The sequence below is a fragment of the Ascaphus truei genome (genome assembly GCF_040206685.1).
Source record: "Ascaphus truei isolate aAscTru1 chromosome 12 unlocalized genomic scaffold, aAscTru1.hap1 SUPER_12_unloc_4, whole genome shotgun sequence".
In the NCBI taxonomy this organism is placed as follows: Eukaryota; Metazoa; Chordata; class Amphibia; order Anura; family Ascaphidae; genus Ascaphus; species Ascaphus truei.
Window position 1 is genome coordinate 247335 of NW_027453840.1, and position 20496 is coordinate 267830.

Consider the following 20496-nt stretch of genomic DNA (forward strand, 5'->3'; position numbering starts at 1 on the left):
GTTTTTTTTGCTGACTTTGGAGTCTGTCATTCACAGGGACTCCCCTGGATCAAGAGCACCAGTAACAACAAGTATCAGTTAGAGTTTTCAGTTTTTCGTGTGCAGCATTTATCTTGTTTTTTTCTGCTTTTGATCAATTTTGATATACAAAGGTTGGAGGGATACCAACATTGATCTCTTGGGTATCTAGAGGGAACTATCAATATGCAGACTATGGCAAAAGTATCAACAAAATAAACATGTCCAAGAATTAGGTATTCAATTTTGTTAATCTGCAAGACAAAAACATACAGAACCCCTATAAGATCATATTGAACCTCCCCAAAAAATAAATCTGATTTTAATATAACATGTTCTGTCTCTGAATTTAATATCAAAGTACAAAGTACATTTGTTCTTAATGAGAATCATTCTGTTTCACAAAAGATTCCATAAAGTTTACATTTGATTAATTTCTTAATTTTCTGTAAACTTCAGGAAGTTACAGTACAATTATTACAGTACATTAATGACCATTTTTCAGTAAAATTCATGCTAAGTTGGTTATTTCTTCAACAGGTTTAGAAAGCCCTGCTTAGCTTTTGTGAATGATAACAATAAAACATTACAAATGCTTTTTCATAACAAAAAGCTATTTGTGCTGAAGTGTGATAAGCAGTTGAACTATAACATTGATTATTCCCATTATATTTAAACAATATAGTTTTGTCAGACTGTAAAGAATGTACACATCTCAATACATGCAGTACTTAGCACAGTCCTTAAGAAGAATTCAAATATTATCTGTAATTATAAAGTGGAAGAATTCCCTCACTCTCACACTAAAGTGCTCATTATCCTTTGTCACCTTAAGTTATTTCTGTAAGGGTAAGCCGTTTCTCCTCTATTTTATGTTGTGCAAAGTATTGCACACAAATGACCTCTTAGCACTATGTTGCAGCATAGAGATACTTATCAATAGAAGACAATGCATTTATTGAAATGGAGTTCTTTATTAAATGTTTTACAGCCAGCAGCACCCTAAAATGTATAACTTGGAAAATGTTTGAAGAATTCAGAGTGTTTTCTTCTTTAGTGTGCCACATATTCCAGTAAGTAAAGATTGCTTTGCCAAGCAGATACAAACAAAATGCAAAGTGCAGTGAAGTTTTTAATAACACGTTACCACTGAAAAAGTCAACGTTGTCAGCAGGATTTGAACCTGCGCAGGGAAACCCCAATGGATTTCAAGTCCATCGCCTTAACCACTCGGCCATGACTACATAGCAGTAGTACTGAATACAGTCACACAGATAGCTCTTGAGCGGATATGGGTAACACTCACTAATGAATGATGACCAATATGAACTAAATAACCATGAGAACATTTTCATAAAGAGAAATACATGACTTGTTTGTACACATTGTTTAAACAACATTATCTTTGTAAAATGTTGCTTCTATTGGGTTTTTGAACAATGATGAGAAATACTTTTTGTTAACCACAATCAATGTACAGTATGAAACAGATCTGAGGCAGAAAACAAGAAAAGGGGTTAAAAGGAGTAATGGGACAATGATCTAACTTGGATGTCAGAGATTAAAAGAGCAGAGTTGGAGGGTAATTGGGGCAAGAAGAACATGGATCATTACAGGAACATGCTCCAGTGGCGTAATCGGTTAGCGCTCGGTATTTATATGTCAGTATATGCTAAGCTATGCCGAGGTTGTGAGTTCAAGCCTCACCTGAAGCAAACCCTTTTTGTGTTTCATCAACCAATAGCATTGTTTGAATGTATACAATGTTAAATAAAAGGCCTATGGATGTAAATTGCAAAATATAATCTTTTACATTAAAAACAACATTTCTGCCTTTTGCTATTTGGCTTACATTGGAGTGCATGTAAAGCAGTCAAATTCAATAGGTGTCTCAATGTGGGCAAGAAGATATTGGTAATTGATGATGTATGATTTAAAAAAATAAAAAAATGAGAGCTGTCCAAGCACATTCTTCCTTTTTTCAAATCAAAATACACCAGTGGAGCCAATGCTACTCATTATTTGGGTCTAGAGGATACATATATTTCCAGATTTATATATCCTAAAAAGGCCATCTTTAATGAGCATCCTGTCTATCTGTACTAAGTAAGGGTCAGCCTATCCCCCCTTCTTAACCCAATTATTCACCTCTCACATTCGTATCTTGTTCATCATATGTAAACCACTTCTCACCTCTCTCATAATCTGTTGTTATTACATTTCCTCCACCTACCCCCTGAGAATGATTAATAAACAAATCTAAACTCAATACAAAACCCCATTAAGAGTTAAAATTCACCCTAGCAAAGTCACATTCCACCTTTCAATCAAGCCTGAAATATTTTTTCAAACACAATTTGCACCTGAATGGCGGTGGTGGAACAAAAGCGTTCTACGTTTTGTTTTTAAATCCAAACAAGTATAAATCCCTCTTAAGAGTTAATCCTCACTGTAGCACAACCCCATGCTATTTCACCAGAGTCTTCAATTTAATAAATTATCTTATTGCTATAGGCGAGTGGATCTTGTATGTGGTAGAAACCAAGAGTGCTGAAAGAAGTTTTGCATGTACGACCACCTTTTCTTTCAGTTTTACTTGCTTTATGCTTTATCAGAGTGGGCAATCATAAATGACAACATAGAAGAGGAATAAAGAATCTTCTTTTTTTGCCAATTACATAGCAAGCTAAAGGAAAACATGCTAAAACCACATTGAAGATTTGAGTAACACAGTTAAAGTAAATATGAAGGAACAAAGCTTGATGTTAATATTAAAGAGATTTTAAACGCCTTAAGCATAGAATAAAATATTCCAACACATTTGGACTTTGCAACTCACTCAAAAAATCATGTCTTTTGATCAATTTTAAACAGAGGGTTCTCACTTGAGAAAGACCACTTTTTGATGGTTGAAACGTTGTGCATTTGATATAATAAATTCTTTAAATCCGTAGAGCCCTGAATCCTCCGTTTCTTTTGCTGACTTTGGAGTCTGTCATTCACAGGGACTCCCCTGGATCAGGAGCACCAGTAACAGCAAGTATCAGTTAGAGTTTTCAGTTTTTGCTGTGCAGCATTTATCTTGTTTTTTTCTGCTTTTGATCAATATTGACATACAAAGGGTGGAGGGATACCAACATTGATCTCTTGGGTATCTAGAGGGAACTATCAATATGCAGACTATGGCAAAAGTATCAACAAAATTAACATGTCCAAGTATTAGGTATTCAATATTGTTAATCTGCAAGACAAAAACATACAGAACCCCTATAAGATCATATTGAACCTCCCCAAAAAATAAATCTGATTTTAATATAACATGTTCTGTCTCTGAATGTAATATCAAAGTACAAAGTACATTTGTTCTTAATGAGAATCATTCTGTTTCACAAAAGATTCCATAAAGTTTAAATTTGATTAATTTCTTAATTTTCTGTAAACTTCAGGAAGTTACAGTACAATTATTACAGTACATTAATGACCACTTTTCAGTAAAATTCATGCTAAGTTGGTTATTTCTTCAACAGGTTTAGAAAGCCCTGCTTATCTTTTGTGAATGATAACAATAAAACATTACAAATGCTTTTTCATAACAAAAAGCTATTTGTGCTGTAGTGTGATAAGCAGTTGAACTATAACATTGATTATTCCCATTATATTTAAACAATATAGTTTTGGCAGACTGTAAAGAATGTACACATCTCAATACATGCAGTACTTAGCAAAGTCCTTAAGAAGAATTCAAATATTATCTGTAATTATAAAGTGGAAGAATTCCCTCACTCTCACACTAAAGTGCTCATTATCCTTTGTCACCTTAAGTTATTTCTGTAGGGGTAAGCCGTTTCTCCTCTATTTTATGTTGTGCAAAGTATTGCACACAAATGACCTCTTTGCACTATGTTGCAGCATAGAGATACTTATCAATAGAAGACAATGCATTTATTGAAATGGAGTTCTTTATTAAATGTTTTACAGCCAGCAGCACCCTAAAATGTATAACTTGGAAAATGTTTGAAGAATTCAGAGTGTTTTCTTCTTTAGTGTGCCACATATTCCAGTAAGTAAAGATTGCTTTGCCAAGCAGATACAAACAAAATGCAAAGTGCAGTGAAGTTTTTAATAACACGTTACCACTGAAAAGGTCAACGTAGTCTGCAGGATTTGAACCTGCGCGGGGAAACCCCAATGGATTTCAAGTCCATCGCCTTAACCACTAGGCCATGACTACATAGCTGGTAGTACTGAATACAGTCACACAGATGGCTCTTCAGCGGATATGGGTAACACTCACTAATGAATGATGACCAATATGAACTAAATAACCATGAGAACATTTTCATAAAGAGAAATACATGACTTGTTTGTACACATTGTTTAAACAACATTATCTTTGCAAAATGTTGCTTCTATTGGGTTTTTGAACAATGACGAGAAATACTTTTTGTTAACCACAATCAATGTACAGTATGAAACAGATCTGAGGCAGAAAACAAGAAAAGGGGTTAAAAGGAGTAATGGGACAATGATCTAACTTGGATGTCAGAGATTAAAAGAGCAGAGTTGGAGGGTAATTGGGGCAAGAAGAAGATGGATCATTACAGGAACATGCTTCAGTGGCGTAATCGGTTAGCGCACGGTACTTATATGTCAGTATATGCTAAGCTATACCGAGGTTGTGAGTTCAAGCCTCACCTGAAGCAAACCCTTTTTTTGTTTCTTCAACCAATAGCATTGTTTGAATGTATACAATGTTAAATAAAAGGCCTATGGATGTAAATTGCAAAATGTAATCATTTACATTAAAAACAACATTTCCGCATTTTGCTATTTGGCTTACATTGGAGTGCATGTAAAGCAGTCAAATACAATAGGTGTCTCAATGTGGGCAAGACGATATTGGTAATTGATGATGTATGATTTAAAAAAATAAAAAAATGAGAGCTGTCCAAGCACATTCTTCCTTTTTTCAAATCAAAATACACCAGTGGAGCCAATGCTACTCATTATTTGGGTCTAGAGGATACATATATTTCCAGATTTATATATCCTAAAAAGGCAATCTTTAATGAGCATCCTGTCTATCTGTACTAAGTAAGGGTCAGCCTATCCCCCCTTCTTAACCCAATTATTCACCTCTCACATTCGTATCTTGTTCAGCATATGTAAACCACTTCTCACCTCTCTCATAATCTGTTGTTATTACATTTCCTCCACCTACCCTCTGAGAATGATTAATAAACAAATCTAAACTCAATACAAAACCCCATTAAGAGTTAAAATTCACCCTAGCAAAGTCACATTCCACCTTTCAATCAAGCCTGAAATATTTTTTCAAACACAATTTGCACCTGAATGGCGGTGGTGGAACAAAAGCTTTCTACGTTTTGTTTTTAAATCCAAACAAGTATAAATCCCTCTTAAGAGTTAATCCTCACTGTAGCACAACCCCATGCTATTTCACCAGAGTCTTCAATTGAATAAATTCTCTTATTGCTATAGGCGAGTGGATCTTGTATGTGGTAGAAACCAAGAGTGCTGAAAGAAGTTTTGCATGTACGACCACCTTTTCTTTCAGTTTTACTTGCTTTATGCTTTATGCTTTATCAGAGTGGGCAATCATAAATGACAACATAGAAGAGGAATAAAGAATCTTCTTTTTTTGCCAATTACATAGCAAGCTAAAGGAAAACATGCTAAAACCACATTGAAGATTTGAGTAACACAGTTAAAGTAAATATGAAGGAACAAAGCTTGATGTTAATATTAAAGAGATTTTAAATGCCTTAAGCATAGAATAAAATATTCCAACACATTTGAACTTTGCAACTCACTCAAAAAATCATGTCTTTTGATCAATTTTAAACAGAGGGTTCAGGGCTCTACGGATTTAAAGAATTTATTATATCAAATACACAACGTTTCAACCATCAAAAAGTGGTCTTTCTCAAGTGAGAAAGACCACTTTTTGATGGTTGAAACGTTGTGTATTTGATTTAATATATTCTTTAAATCCATAGAGCCCTGAACCCTCTGTTTTTTTTGCTGACTTTGGAGTCTGTCATTCACAGGGACTCCCCTGGATCAAGAGCACCAGTAACAACAAGTATCAGTTAGAGTTTTCAGTTTTTGGTGTGCAGCATTTATCTTGTTTTTTTCTGCTTTTGATCAATTTTGACATACAAAGGGTGGAGGGATACCAACATTTATCTCTTGGGTATCTAGAGGGAACTATCAATATGCAGACTATGGCAAAAGTATCAACAAAATAAACATGTCCAAGAATTAGGTATTCAATATTGTTAATCTGCAAGACAAAAATATACAGAACCCCTATAAGATCATAATGAACCCCCCCCCCCCCAAAAAAAAAAATCTGATTTAATATAAAATTTTCTGTCTCTGAATTTAATATCAAAGTACAAAGTACATTTGTTCTTAATGAGAATCATTCTGTTTCACAAAAGATTCCATAAAGTTTACATTTGATTAATTTCTTAATTTTCAGTAAACTTCAGGAAATTACAGTACAATTATTCCTGTACATTAATGACCATTTTTCAGTAAAATTCATGCTAAGTTGGTTATTTCTTCAACAGGTTTATAAAGCCCTGCTTAGCTTTTGTGAATGATAACAATAAAACATTACAAATGCTTTTTCATAACAAAAAGCTATTTGTGCTGAAGTGTGATAAGCAGTTGAACTATAACATTGATTATTCCCATTATATTTAAAAAAATATAGTTTTGGCAAACTGTAAAGAATGTACACATCTCAATACATGCAGTACTTAGCACAGTCCTTAAGAAGAATTCAAATATTATCTGTAATTATAAAGTGGAAGAATTCCCTCACTCTCACACTAAAGTGCTCATTATACTTTGTCACCTTAAGTTATTTCTGTAGGGGTAAGCCGTTTCTCCTCTATTTTATGTTGTGCAAAGTATTGCACACAAATGACCTCTTTGCACTATGTTGCAGCATAGAGATACTTATCAATAGAAGACAATGTATTTATTGAAATGGAGTTCTTTATTAAATGTTTTACAGCCAGCAGCACCCTAAAATGTATAACTTGGAAAATGTTTGAAGAATTCAGAGTGTTTTCTTCTTTAGTGTGCCACATATTCCAGTAAGTAAAGATTGCTTTGACAAGCAGATACAAACAAAATGCAAAGTGCAGTGAAGTTTTTAATAACATGTTACCACTGAAAAAGTCAACGTAGTCAGCAGGATTTGAACCTGTGTGGGGAAACCCCAATGGATTTCAAGTCCATCGCCTTAACCACTCGGCCATGACTACATAGCAGGTAGTACTGAATACAGTCACACATATGGCGCTTGAGCGGATATGGGTAACACTCACTAATGAATGATGACCAATATGAACTAAATAACCATGAGAACATTTTCATAAAGAGAAATACATGACTTGTTTGTACACATAGTTTAAACAACATTATCTTTGTAAAATGTTGCTTCTATTGGGTTTTTGAACAGTGACGAGAAACTCTTTTTGTTAACCACATTCAATGTACAGTATGAAACAGATCTCAGGCAGAAAAAAGAAAAGGGTTAAAAGGAGTAATTGGAAAATGATCTAACTTGGATGTCAGAGATTAAAAGAGCAGAGTTGTAGGGCAATTGGGGCAAGAAGAAGATGGATCATTACAGGAACATGCTCCAGTGGCGTAATCGGTTAGCGCACAGTACTTATATGTCAGTATATGCTAAGCTATGCCGAGGTTGTGAGTTCAAGCCTCACCTGAAGCAAACCCTTTTTTGGTTTCATCAACCAATAGCATTGTTTGAATTTATACAATGTTAAATAAAAGGCCTATGGATGAAAATTGTAAAATGTAATCTTTTACATAAAAAACAACGTTTCCTCATTTTCCTATTTTGCTTACATTGGAGCGCATGTAAAGCAGTCAAATTCAATAGGTGTCTCAATGTGGGCAAGAAGATATTGGTAATTGATGATGTAGATTTAAAAAAATAAAAAAATGAGAGCTGTCCAAGCACATTCTTTATTTTTTCAAACCAAAATACACCAGTGGAGCCAATGCTATTCATTATTAGGGTCAAGAGGATACATATATTTCCAGATTCCTGTATCCTAAAAAGGCAATCTTTAATGAGCATCCCGTCTATCTGTACTAAGTAAGGGTCAGCCTATCCCCCCTTCTTAACCCAACTATTCACCTCTCACATTCGTATCTTGCTCACCATATTTAAACCACTTCTCACCTCTCTCATAATCTGTTGTTATTACATTTCCTCCACCTACCTCCTGAGAATGATTAATAAACAAATCTAAACTCAATACAAAACCCCATTAAGAGTTAAAATTCACCCTAGCAAAGCCACATTCTACCTTTCAATCAAGCCTGAAATATTTTTTCAAACACAATTTGCACCTGAATGGCGGTGGTGGAACAAAAGCTTTCTACGTTTTGTTTTTAAATCCAAACAAGTATAAATCCCTCTTAAGAGTTAATCCTCACTGTAGCACAACCCCATGCTATTTCACCAGAGTCTTCAATTGAATAAATTCTCTTATTGCTATAGGCGATTGGATCTTGTATGTGGTAGAAACCAAGAGTGCTGAAAGAAGTTTTGCATGTACGACCACCTTTTCTTTCAGTTTTACTTGCTTTATGCTTTATGCTTTATCAGAGTGGGCAATCATAAATGACAACATAGAAGAGGAATAAAAAATCTTCTTATTTTGCCAATTGCATAGCAAGCTAAAGGAAAACATGCTAAAATAATATTGAAGATTTGAGTAACACAGTTAAAGTAAATATGAAGCAACAAGGCTTGATGTTAATATTAAAGATATTTTAAATGCCTTAAGCATAGAATAAAATATTCCAACACATTTGAACTTTGCAACTCACTCAAAAAATCATGTCTTTTGATCAATTTTAAACAGAGGTGTTAGATCTCTACAGATCAGGTCCTTCTAGGGCAAGCAAAACCTTTTCTCCCGGGAGCTACTGAAACGCAACAGATATATAATTATTTCAAATAGTATGACATATACGAGCTCGGAGCTGTAAGAATTCACGGAGGCACCTTGGCTGAGTTCTTACAACTAAATTTTAATGGTTCACAAGCAGGTTTATATACACAAGGCAGGGACAAAAATACAGTTGTCATCTGTTACAAATATGGGTACACATCTAAATTTACATGTATCCTTCACATAATGCCTTTTCTGTAGAGCTTAAAACATTTAACTGCTGAGCAAGAGACATATACAATGGTGACTTATAAGGCAGCCCTATCCTCTGTAGTCTTATTTTAACAATATTTTGACAGGCATTGAACAGTTGGTCTGAAGCTATTTACAATAGCCTCCCATGAAAATAGCAAGGCCAGTGTATTCTTTTTAACCTTATCAATTCCAGAAGACAGAAGACAGTTTTAACCTTACCAAACCTCCTTTTGTTCTGAAAGAACAAACCAATTGACCAATCCCATTTATTCTTCTGCAAACCACTCAGGAGAGGAAAAACTCCAAGGAAGAAACCTCCAAGAGACCATGTGCCTGCAGAAACCTATCTCTTTTAGGTATCTCGTTTGATAATCAGAGATGAACATATGGGTGGTTGACGAGTACCAAGACTATTGGTATTTCTCGCTCTCTTTGTGGGAGGTATATACATAATGGTCGAGCTAGAAGCAGAAACATCTTTCTTTGGCAAAAAATAGAGCTGATTACACTTTTACCCATCTAAATTAATTCATACACACAGAGTAATAAACCTGCGATTATCCTAATTCCGTAAAGAATTTAATTCCCAATACACCGAGCCAATTTTCAAGGCCAAATGTAAAATCAAACTCTTTTGTTTCCTCTCTCATTCTAGATTACATTTCTGCTAGTGTATCCATATCATGGTGTATACTTTTTGATTGGGTGTCAATATAAGAACGGCATTCTTTACCCACTAATTTACAAACCCCTCCTTGTGCTGCCATCAGATAACCCAATGCCATACAATTTTGCAAAACTACTGTCCTTATCTATTGCTGAACCTTAAAAATAGCGTCTTTTAGTATCGTGAAAAACAACATTTATATTGACTACTGAAAAATCCCCTTTTGCATATAAATCATACATTCCTAAAAGGGGATTAGACCTCCCACTACTCTCTTAACTGAGCTATTTTTAATAATTAATGCCTTTCAATTTCGTATTCTTTGCTTAGGTATGATGAACATTATTTAAATTCTATTTCTGAGCATAAGTGGGGGTTGGTGTGGGTTAATATTTCCTAGGAGCAACTGCCCAACACATACATCTTACATACTACATTTATTCAGAATATCGGAACAGACAAAATGGCTGCCATAGGCAAAATGGTTAACTTGTGATCCTTTCCTTGTGGTTGACACATGCCCTTGGGTGACCTCCCCACCTTCCTCTTTTCCAATCTTCTCAGCCCCCTCTTCCTTTAGAGACAGTCTTTTTAAAGAACAATTAACCATATCATAGTCCTGCCGGACCAAAAAAATAGTCCCATAGTACATAACTTGATTCCTTTCTGGCCATTGTATTGGCCCAGTTAATTTCTTTTTTCGGTCTCTTCTTCTGGGGGACTGCTGACATCTTCATCACCAAAAAGAGACATAGCATCGGTGGGGGGGTTGCAACGCACTTCAGGACCAAAGTTTTGCTGTTCATAACACAGAGAGTAATGAGTAGGACAGACACACATACAAAAACATCCACTAGCTTCGCTCCCAGCGAAATAATCTAACCACCAAGTCCCAACAAATCCCAACCCTCATCTCTACCTTCAAACACTGGAACCACTTTCCCAAATAACATAACCTGGTCTAGTTGCAGGATAATACTTTATCTATCCTTCTATCACAGAGTCAATAATTTCCCTAGGGTAAACTTGTATTTCTACTCCCTTCATAACCAATTTCTTATATATATAGTTCTACAAATATCTTATAGCATCTTGTCTTTTTCCAAGGGGTTAAATATAACTCTCGTGTTCCTGGGGTGCAATTTATTGGGTATGTATAGTACATTGGTATAGATTGCACCTAAGATGTGGGCTTTGTTTACCAGGATTCCATTATATAACAAAATATTTTTGTTACTACCCTATCGTCTTTATGTGGACACCACTTACAGTATATAAACCTAATAGAATAAACATTGTAATTAAAATAATAAAACCTGTAAAAAGAAAGGTTATTAAAAAGTTCAAAGTTCATATGTTGAGGTCTGAATTTTCTTCCTATGAACTTTTCTCCTTTTTTTTTTTGGTTAGTGCCGGGTTTTCTTATGAACCAAAACACCAACTGAGAACGGCTGTGTCTTTAGGCCATCCCTCCTTTGTTGAGGTTTAATTTTGAAGTGACTGTGGGTGCACTTGTGTAACATGGATCCAAGAAAAATACTCTGATTGGGTAGAATCTGGAATGGGCCTCTCCACTTTAGATGAAAAGCGCTTTTGCGTCACCTTTATCGTCATCTAATTGGAAGTACTGCACCTGGACATGAGACACTGAGACAATTGCATTAGTTTCACACAATAGATGCTGATTAAAATCGTCTGTTTAGAGCATAATCATACAACATTAAATCTACAAGGTACCTAGGGTGACCATTGGTCTTCCCATGAGAGAAAATTATATCTGATTGTCACATTAGGCTAGGCCAAATACACCTTTATATTTAAGGGATCAATCACAAGGCAAAACAGGCAGAATAACAAATGGTGGTTTATTCGGATAAGACCTTGAAAACACAAACACAAGAAACAGAGAATATACTTTGGGGGACCTTATACTTATTAGGAAAATAACTTGGGGAGATTTGGACTCGAAATCCAGGAGTCTGGGGGGCACAGGGAGGCCCTGGTGTAATTCACACTGCGTTACGTCAAATCATGCCTGCTTTCTGGGGTAAATTAAGTGACTAACAGCACTTTGGCCCCACAACTCCTGCAACCAAAATAATTATATTTCCACCCAAATATCCTCCTAAAACTGACACACAAGAAATTTCACAGTTCCGCTAAGGGAATATGACATCGAAAATAACAGGGTCAGTTCACTTTCAGGTACTCCACATCTGAGCTGGGTCATTGGAATGCTTCTTCACATGTCATTCACCAACCTGGGTTTAAATCACAGGACAAACACAATGCATTGCAGGCTTAGAACTCATAAAACAAACATGTAGACACAAGAGCTTGCACTCCACTATTTGCACCTATCATGTGGGGTTCTAAAACCTTCTCTTCTCTAAGATACCAGCTAAGAATACTTTGCTGGCAGACAAGACAGGCCAAAATATCACCTCCCTTTCCCCTCATGTGCCAGGAGACTCTGTTCTCATAAGCATATTCTGTGCAGCTATTTCTCATAAGGGGCCACCCATACAAGGCAATCCACTTATAAGCCTGCACAGACAGCTGCAGGCCCATGAGGCAAAGGGAATACACAGAGAATGCATTAACTAGCCCACTGGGCTTACACAGTTAACCCTACATACACAGTTTCTAGTTTATACCCATATGGGGTATAAAAAGGAAAAATTACAGGCAACATAGTAAGGTACAATATTATGTAACCATGCTGTAAAATGGCTACAGTCATCTCTCCTGCTGACAGTAAGGCCTGGTAAGTTATGGGCATGCCAGCAGTAATTATGGAGGTTTGCCCTCACACCCTGGTGAGGTGCCCTATGTATGGATGGGAGTGATTGCACCGAGGGGTGCACCACAGAGGAGTTCCTCACCAGGACCATCCACAAGCGGACACTGGGATCCTGATGAGATGGAGGCGCTGCACTGGATATAGGTACGACTCAAGTACAGTACCTCAGCTGCCTGTCTGGGTTGGCAATCCCCACACACCATCATGCGGGAGACTCAGGAGTCCTGTTGCCAACAGGTGCACCACCAGACACTACACTAATGGGGGCTGCTTAGACCACAGGGGCCAATATGAGATTGGGTGGGTCAGGCCAGAAAATCCGTTACAATTATACCCAAGAGCCAAGAGCTGACAATCTCAGCCCTTGCCATATGGTTTCAGGGGCAGCCAGCAATAATAACAGCAATAACACCCTCCTTTTGTTCACTTGTATTACATGTGAACAATATCACATAAAGGATAACAGCATTTAAAGCATAACCTTAATGGAATTGCTTGATGTATAGCAAGACTAACCTAAAACCTTTGGGTATAACATTTTCATAAAAAAATCTCAAAAGAACCCTACTGAATATAAATATAATCTGCTATAGTCTTCTGACAGAAATTTTTAGAACACAAAATAGCATCTGATTTGCTGAAAGAACAACCTGTAGCATAAAAACCTATAGACACAGATTTAAAGGTGGGACACATTTGAGAGAAAAAGATGGTTAAAAATGATAAAATATTAAATATTTGATCAACTTTGCAGAAAAATAATTCCATAGAGAACCCTCTAGTATATGAGACAGAGTGGCTCAGTGAGCAACGACACTGACCGGCACTGAGAGCTTCAAGCAGGGGAGCCTGGTTCAATTCCCAGTGTCGGCTCCCCGAGATTCCGGGCAAGTCACTCTATCTCCCTGTGCCTCAGGCACCAAAAACGTAGACCACAAGCTCCACGGGGCAGGGACCTGTGCCTGCAAAAATGTCTCTGCAAAGCGCTGCGCACAACCAGCAGCACTATAGAAGAACATGCTATTATTATTATTATTAGTAGTATACTGGCAGACCTGGTCAGGGGCCGTTTTCCTTGTACGTTGCTTTACTGCTATTTCGGGGTCTGCACACTTATACATGGCTCAGCACTAGAGTTTCTGTGCTGATTACATTGGACTAGTGGTTACTTTATCCACCTGTTCACACTGCAATACACTAGTGATTCTATGCAGTTCATCAGCGATCCAGAACATTACATTGTGTTCATACTATAGGATCTGAGCGTTTAATATTTGTTTTAATCCCCATTATTTTACACGGATATTAAAGATTTAAGTTTTAACCACTTCGTTACCCACCCACCAGGTGTTTAGAGTGCTCATTCTGGGTTACTGTCCTCTGTTTATTGGAACTCTATATTAATCAATTTACACCTGTTTCCATTTCAAGCCATATAACAAGCTCAAATAACTCTCTGGGCTTCCTGCCAAAACCTTGTAACAGAAAAAAATGGTTAATTACTGGTTACTGCAATACAATTTGGGACAGCTCTTCACACAGCCCGACAATGTTTCTGGTATTCAAAAATTAAAACTGGATCTTTGTTAAACAGAAAATTGTAGGCTTTAACATATACTTTTAGATAGTTTAGTTACTGGTTATACACAAAAAGAGCACAGAGCGCAGATACAAAACAAACAGAATTTTACGCTTCTTTCACAGATTCAACCAGTTTTTACAAAAAATAACAGACACATATTTTCTCACCTATTTTAATAAATAGGAAAACAAAACAGTTTGATCCTGCAGAATAAATTAATAAAGATATCCCTTTTTTTTTCTTCATATCATAATTAACTTCTTTTTTTTTTTTTTTAAACTAATTTTTAAAATGCTGAGCTTCTAGTTAGCTTTGTGTCTAGAATATATTTCCCCTGTTATTCTATATAAGATATTCACCTGATTTTATCTGTGGAGATTTAGAGGAAAAGAATTATAATTCTGGTTAAGGAAATAAATCGCCTGGCCAGTACGATAAACATCCTTATTATTCCAGTGACTGGACTGTTTACAAAAATAATTCATCCTTTCTTTATTCTTTTTCTCCACAGATACCCAAAACTTTCCCCTGCCCAGTGTAAATTAGTTTATATTATTGTGGTGGTGTACACCTTTTAAAAATTAAATTTCAATCATGAGCAATTAATTATATTCTTATTTTAGAATCATTTGCAAGTCCTGAATAGTCATTTTGTATACATACAATAAACCAGTATTCTTATTATTCAATGCAAATAACACTTTCACATAGATAGAATTCACCCAGATTCTTACAAGCACACACACACAGGGATTACTCAATCAATCAACCTTTTTTTTTTTTTTTTATCATATCCATACTTAAAAATAAAACATTCTGAGGGAAAAAGAAACCTATACCTGTTATACTCTTGTTTTCCACTTTTCAATTCAGACGGGAAAATATTATTAATTTAAACTTAATATATACTCATACTCAGTTAATGTTGCACAAATAATTTGAGTTTGCATGTTCGTTTTTCCTAAGAGGCATGCTGTCATTCACGATTTTTAGTACATTCCTATGCCTGTGTAAAAATAGCTGGAGGAAAAAAAGGTGGGGGCTACTTGCAGCTGCTTATTACAATACATACAGGCGAGAGAGAGAGACAGCTGATTTTGCCAGTGACAGTGAGGGAGAGGTTTGTGCGAGGGCTGACAGGTTAGTGTAAGTTCATTAGATGACAAAATGTTAGTGCCCATAATGAGTTTATACAGGAAAGAAATCTTAACACTTTATGCGCACGTATTAATAAACAATTATTAACTTAAATTTAAACAATTTTAACTTAACTTAACTTAAATTGCCATGCTATTTGAAATCATATACTGTCCGTTTTACTTATCAGGGACTTACTGTACACTTGATTAAACAATAGGGACTCACCCTTTGTTACATAAATCACAGACTTACCCTCGATAAAACCAAAGGGACTCTCACCCTTTGTTACATAAATCGGGGACTTACTCTTGATTAAAGAGACTTACCCACGATTAAACAATAAGTACTCTCACCTTATGTTCTTTTGCCCTTATAAATTTAGGTTGTTTAGTTTCGCAGAGGAAAAGGTGAGAAACAAATAAAAAGAATCTTTACTCACCCTTTTTCCTGTGCGAAATCCCACTTCTGACACCAAAACTGTTAGATCTCTACAGATCAGGTCCTTCTAGGGCAAGCAAAACCTTTTCTCCCGGGAGCTACTGAAACGAAACAGATATATAATTATTTCAAATAGTATGACATATACGAGCTCGGAGCTGTAAGAATTCACGGAGGCACCTTGGCTGAGTTCTTACAACTAAATTTTAATGGTTCACAAGCAGGTTTATATACACAAGGCAGGGACAAAAATACAGTTGTCATCTGTTACAAATATGGGTACACATCTAAATTTACATGTATCCTTCACATAATGCCTTTTCTGTAGAGCTTAAAACATTTAACTGCTGAGCAAGAGACATATACAATGGTGACTTATAAGGCAGCCCTATCCTCTGTAGTCTTATTTTAACAATATTTTGACAGGCATTGAACAGTTGGTCTGAAGCTATTTACAATAGTCTCCCATGAAAATAGCAAGGCCAGCGTATTCTTTTTAACCTTATCAATTCCAGAAGACAGAAGACAGTTTTAACCTTACAAGAGGGTTCAGGGCTCTACGGATTTAAAGAATTTATTATATCAAATACACACTGTTTCAACCATCAAAAAGTGGTCTTTCTCAAGTGAGAAAGACCACTTTTTGATGGTTGAAACGTTGTGTATTTGATTTAATAAATTCTTTAAATCCGTAGAGCCCTGAACCCTCTGTTTTTTTTTGCTGACTTTGGAGTCTGTCATTCACAGGGACTCCCCTGGATCAAGAGCACCAGTAACAACAAGTATCAGTTACAGTTTTCAGTTTTTGGTGTGCAGCATTTATCTTGTTTTTTTCTGCTTTTGATCAATTTTGACATACAAAGGGTGGAGGGATACCAACATTGATCTCTTGGGTATCTAGAGGGAACTATCAATATGCAGACTATGGCAAAAGTATCAACAAAATAAACATGTGCAAGAATTAGTTATTCAATATTGTTAATCTGCAAGACAAAAACATATAGAACCCCTATAAGATCATATTGAACCCCCCCAAAAAATAAATCTGATTTTAATATAAAATGTTCTGTCTCTGAATTTAATATCAAAGTACAAAGTACATTTGTTCTTAATGAGAATCATTCTGTTTCACAAAAGATTCCATAAAGTTTACATTTGATTAATTTCTTAATTTTCTGTAAACTTCAGGAAGTTACAGTACAATTATTACAGTACATTAATGACCATTGTTCAGTAAAATTAAAGCTAAGTTGTTTATTTCTTCAAAAGGTTTAGAAAGCCCTGCTTAGATTTTGTGAATGATAACAATAAAACATTACAAATGCTTTTTCATAACAAAAAGCTATTTGTGCTGAAGTGTGATAAGAAGTTGAACTATAACATTGATTATTCCCATTATATTTAAACAATATAGTTTTGGCAGACTGTAAAGAATGTACACATCTCAATACATGCAGTACTTAGCACAGTCCTTAAGAAGAATTCAAATATTATCTGTAATTATAAAGTGGAAGAATTCCCTCATTCTCACACTAAAGTGCTCATTATCCTTTGTCACCTTAAGTTATTTCTGTAGGGGTAAGCCGTTTCTCTTCTATTTTATGTTGTGCAAAGTATTGCACACAAATGACATCTTAGCACTATGTTGCAGCATAGAGATACTTATCAATAGAAGACAATGCATTTATTGAAATGGAGTTCCAATGTGATGGGCTGTTCATGGATTGTTCCAGTGAGAATGAGATAGCGACCTTCTGCGTCTTTCTTAATTGTCTGGAGTACAAAGGGTATGGTATTATGGAATAAAATGGCCACTCCTCTTTTCTTGACAGATGCTGAAGCCATGTAAAATTGAGTGAAGCCTTTGTCTAAAAACCCAGGTGAGTTACTCTTGCTGAAGTGCGTCTCCTGCAAGAATAACACTTCCGTCTTTTTTCTCTTATAATCTGTGAAAGCCAGCTTTCTTTTGATCGGGCTATTAAAGCCCTTTACATTATGTGAAATACATGTAAGCGCCATTTTTCATGTGTAAGAGAAAATATGTAAAGAGAGCATTGTACTTACTCTTGATGTTTTTCCTGGGGTTTCTTATAGTAATATTCATACCTGCTATGTCGGCTTGATGTGGTGGCTGGATATCATACATCCTAGGAAGGGAGGGGTGAGGGAAAGTGTGGGGATAGGTAGACAATACATGGGAAACAACGATGGGATTGCGGCAGGGAAGGGTGGGGAGGGAAAATAAAAGGTGGGAGAAAAATAAATAATAATAAAGAAAAACACAGGACACAAGAGCTTAAGAGTAGCTCCTGCGCCCAGAGGGTGGGGTGTCTGGCTCCAATTTCATGATGGGCCAGTCTCCTAAAGTGGAGATCAACCACCCTGGGTCTTGGTAACGGTCCTTCCAAACAGAGGACCGAGAAAAGCGGTACATGCACGAAGGAGAGTAGCTCCCCCGGCATCATATTTGTATTGTACAACTTGTATAACTTGTAAACTGGTATCACATATATATAACACATATAAAACGTATCTGTCATAATTAACTTAACAAACTAACTAATCAACTTTGTCAAACCCGTCAGAATTCCGCACTCATCCAACCTGTCATTTTTATTTTTTGTCTACATCGTCCGCTTTCAGATTTGTCTAGGCCGTCAATTGTCATATAGTATGTAATTTATATAATTTGAACTAACTGTTCCTATATAACTAAAATATACCTATGCTTAACTATATACACTATGTATTTGCTACTGTGGGCATATAACCTATATGTGCATATATAAATACATATACATCCACATATATATATATATATATATATATATATATATATATATATATATATATATATATATATATATATATATATATATATATATATATATATATATATATATCTATATACGTATCCGAATAAACTTTTCCTTGTACCTATATATATACATATATACATATACACATGTCCATATACACGCACACACATATACAAATACATACATATCTGTGCGTAAACACCTATACATACATATACACATAACCATATTCCTAAAAATACATATAACCATCTATGTGAAATAAATGTTAACATATACAGTTTATGTATCAATAATATGCCCTTACTTGTGTATACTTCATTATATATCTACAACTATTACATAGCTAATATATATCAAATCTATATTATGGCGTCTGCGCTTAATATTCTGGAACCCTACTATGGATATAGAAAGTATATAAAGTATATAGAATATATCAGAATTAATTAATTATATTATATTATAAACCATTAATTAATTAATTAACTATATATACTATATCCTAATCATTTATATTATTAACCATGTTAACCATGTTAATTGGTGATTTATATACATTTATACACTGGCGACACACTTTATTCGAGCACGGCTAGTCCCGCGAATTCCGGTATACTCGGGTGTATTCAGGTTTCGGATAGTTTTCTGCCAGAGTGCATTGCGTTCTTTTCCGGCAGGGATGTAAGCTTTTTATTCCGGCTTGCTGAAATACTGCAATGCCGTGAAAATACACATGGTGGCGCTTGCGAGCTGTTCTCTGTGAAGCCGTCCCCTATAATGAATTGTAATGCAGTATATATACTGTATATATATATATACTGTATAACAACAACCCCTATAAGCCCTAACATACAGTACTGTACACATACAGTACTATATACTGTATGCATATACATAAATTATACTACTGTATGGGCGGCGGGGGCGTGATGTGTTTGCAGCAGAGAGGGATCCGCTGCTCTCTCTCTGCGCAAACATCGGCACAATAAAAATTATTTGAAATACATTTTTATTGATAGTGTAGATGTGCAGGGGGTCTCCGGAGCTGAATCGCGTTGGTTTTAGGTCTGGGGACCCCGTGCCCCCCGAGATACAGGCCCCTTTAGGGGGTGCCGGTATCCCTCTGCGTTTAAAGGCCCCGATCACGTGACCGCGGCCTGTAAACCAAGCAGAGCAGAGGGATACCGGCACCCCCTAAAGGGGCCTGTATCTCGGGGGGCACGGGGTCCCCAGACCTGAAACCTGTGCGCTTCTGCTCTGGAGACCCTCTGCACATGTACAGTATCAATAAAACACATACAATATACAGTATAAATAAACACTCGTTCTTTACCTTAGCGTCTATGCGCTATGGTAAAGAAGCATCATTTGTGTATTTTAATAATATTGTACAGTGAGCAGGGGGTTCCCTGAGCCAGAAATTAATGCTCAGGGCCCCCCCCCTGCTCCTGATCAATATTATTAAAAATATGGAAAATGCTGCGTCATTACCATAGCGGATAGCCGCTAAGGCAATGAAGGGGTTAACCCACCGTGCCCGCTTTATTGTGTGTAGTGGGGATGGGTGAGGGGGGGTATTTGGCCCTTGGTGTGAGTTTAGGACTTGCGGGAGGGGGGGGGGGTTGCGGGTGCACTTAACCCCTTCACGACCGTAGCAGTTAATACTGCTACGGTCATGAAGGGGTTAAGCCCTCCCGCTACCCCCCCCCGCAAGCCCTCCCCAACCATCGTTGGGGCTAATACCCCATTCACCCACCCTCCCGCTACCCACAATAAAAAAATACACACACACACAGCAGCCG

General features: G+C 36.3%; 5 non-coding genes across 5 annotated transcripts; 2 read left to right on the plus strand and 3 right to left on the minus strand.

The window, feature by feature from the left end:
* Window positions 1–1180: 1180 nt before the first annotated feature.
* Window positions 1181–1262, minus strand: TRNAS-UGA (transfer RNA serine (anticodon UGA)). Its single transcript has one exon. It is a non-coding gene; the product is annotated as a tRNA-Ser (tRNA).
* A 378-nt stretch (window positions 1263–1640) lies between these two features.
* TRNAI-UAU (transfer RNA isoleucine (anticodon UAU)) lies at window positions 1641–1733 on the plus strand. Its single transcript is given in 2 exon segments — window positions 1641–1678; window positions 1698–1733. It is a non-coding gene; the product is annotated as a tRNA-Ile (tRNA).
* A 2434-nt stretch (window positions 1734–4167) lies between these two features.
* TRNAS-UGA (transfer RNA serine (anticodon UGA)) lies at window positions 4168–4249 on the minus strand. Its single transcript has one exon. It is a non-coding gene; the product is annotated as a tRNA-Ser (tRNA).
* Window positions 4250–4628: 379 nt separating this feature from the next.
* Window positions 4629–4721, plus strand: TRNAI-UAU (transfer RNA isoleucine (anticodon UAU)). Its single transcript is given in 2 exon segments — window positions 4629–4666; window positions 4686–4721. It is a non-coding gene; the product is annotated as a tRNA-Ile (tRNA).
* A 2519-nt stretch (window positions 4722–7240) lies between these two features.
* Window positions 7241–7322, minus strand: TRNAS-UGA (transfer RNA serine (anticodon UGA)). Its single transcript has one exon. It is a non-coding gene; the product is annotated as a tRNA-Ser (tRNA).
* Window positions 7323–20496: the final 13174 nt, after the last annotated feature.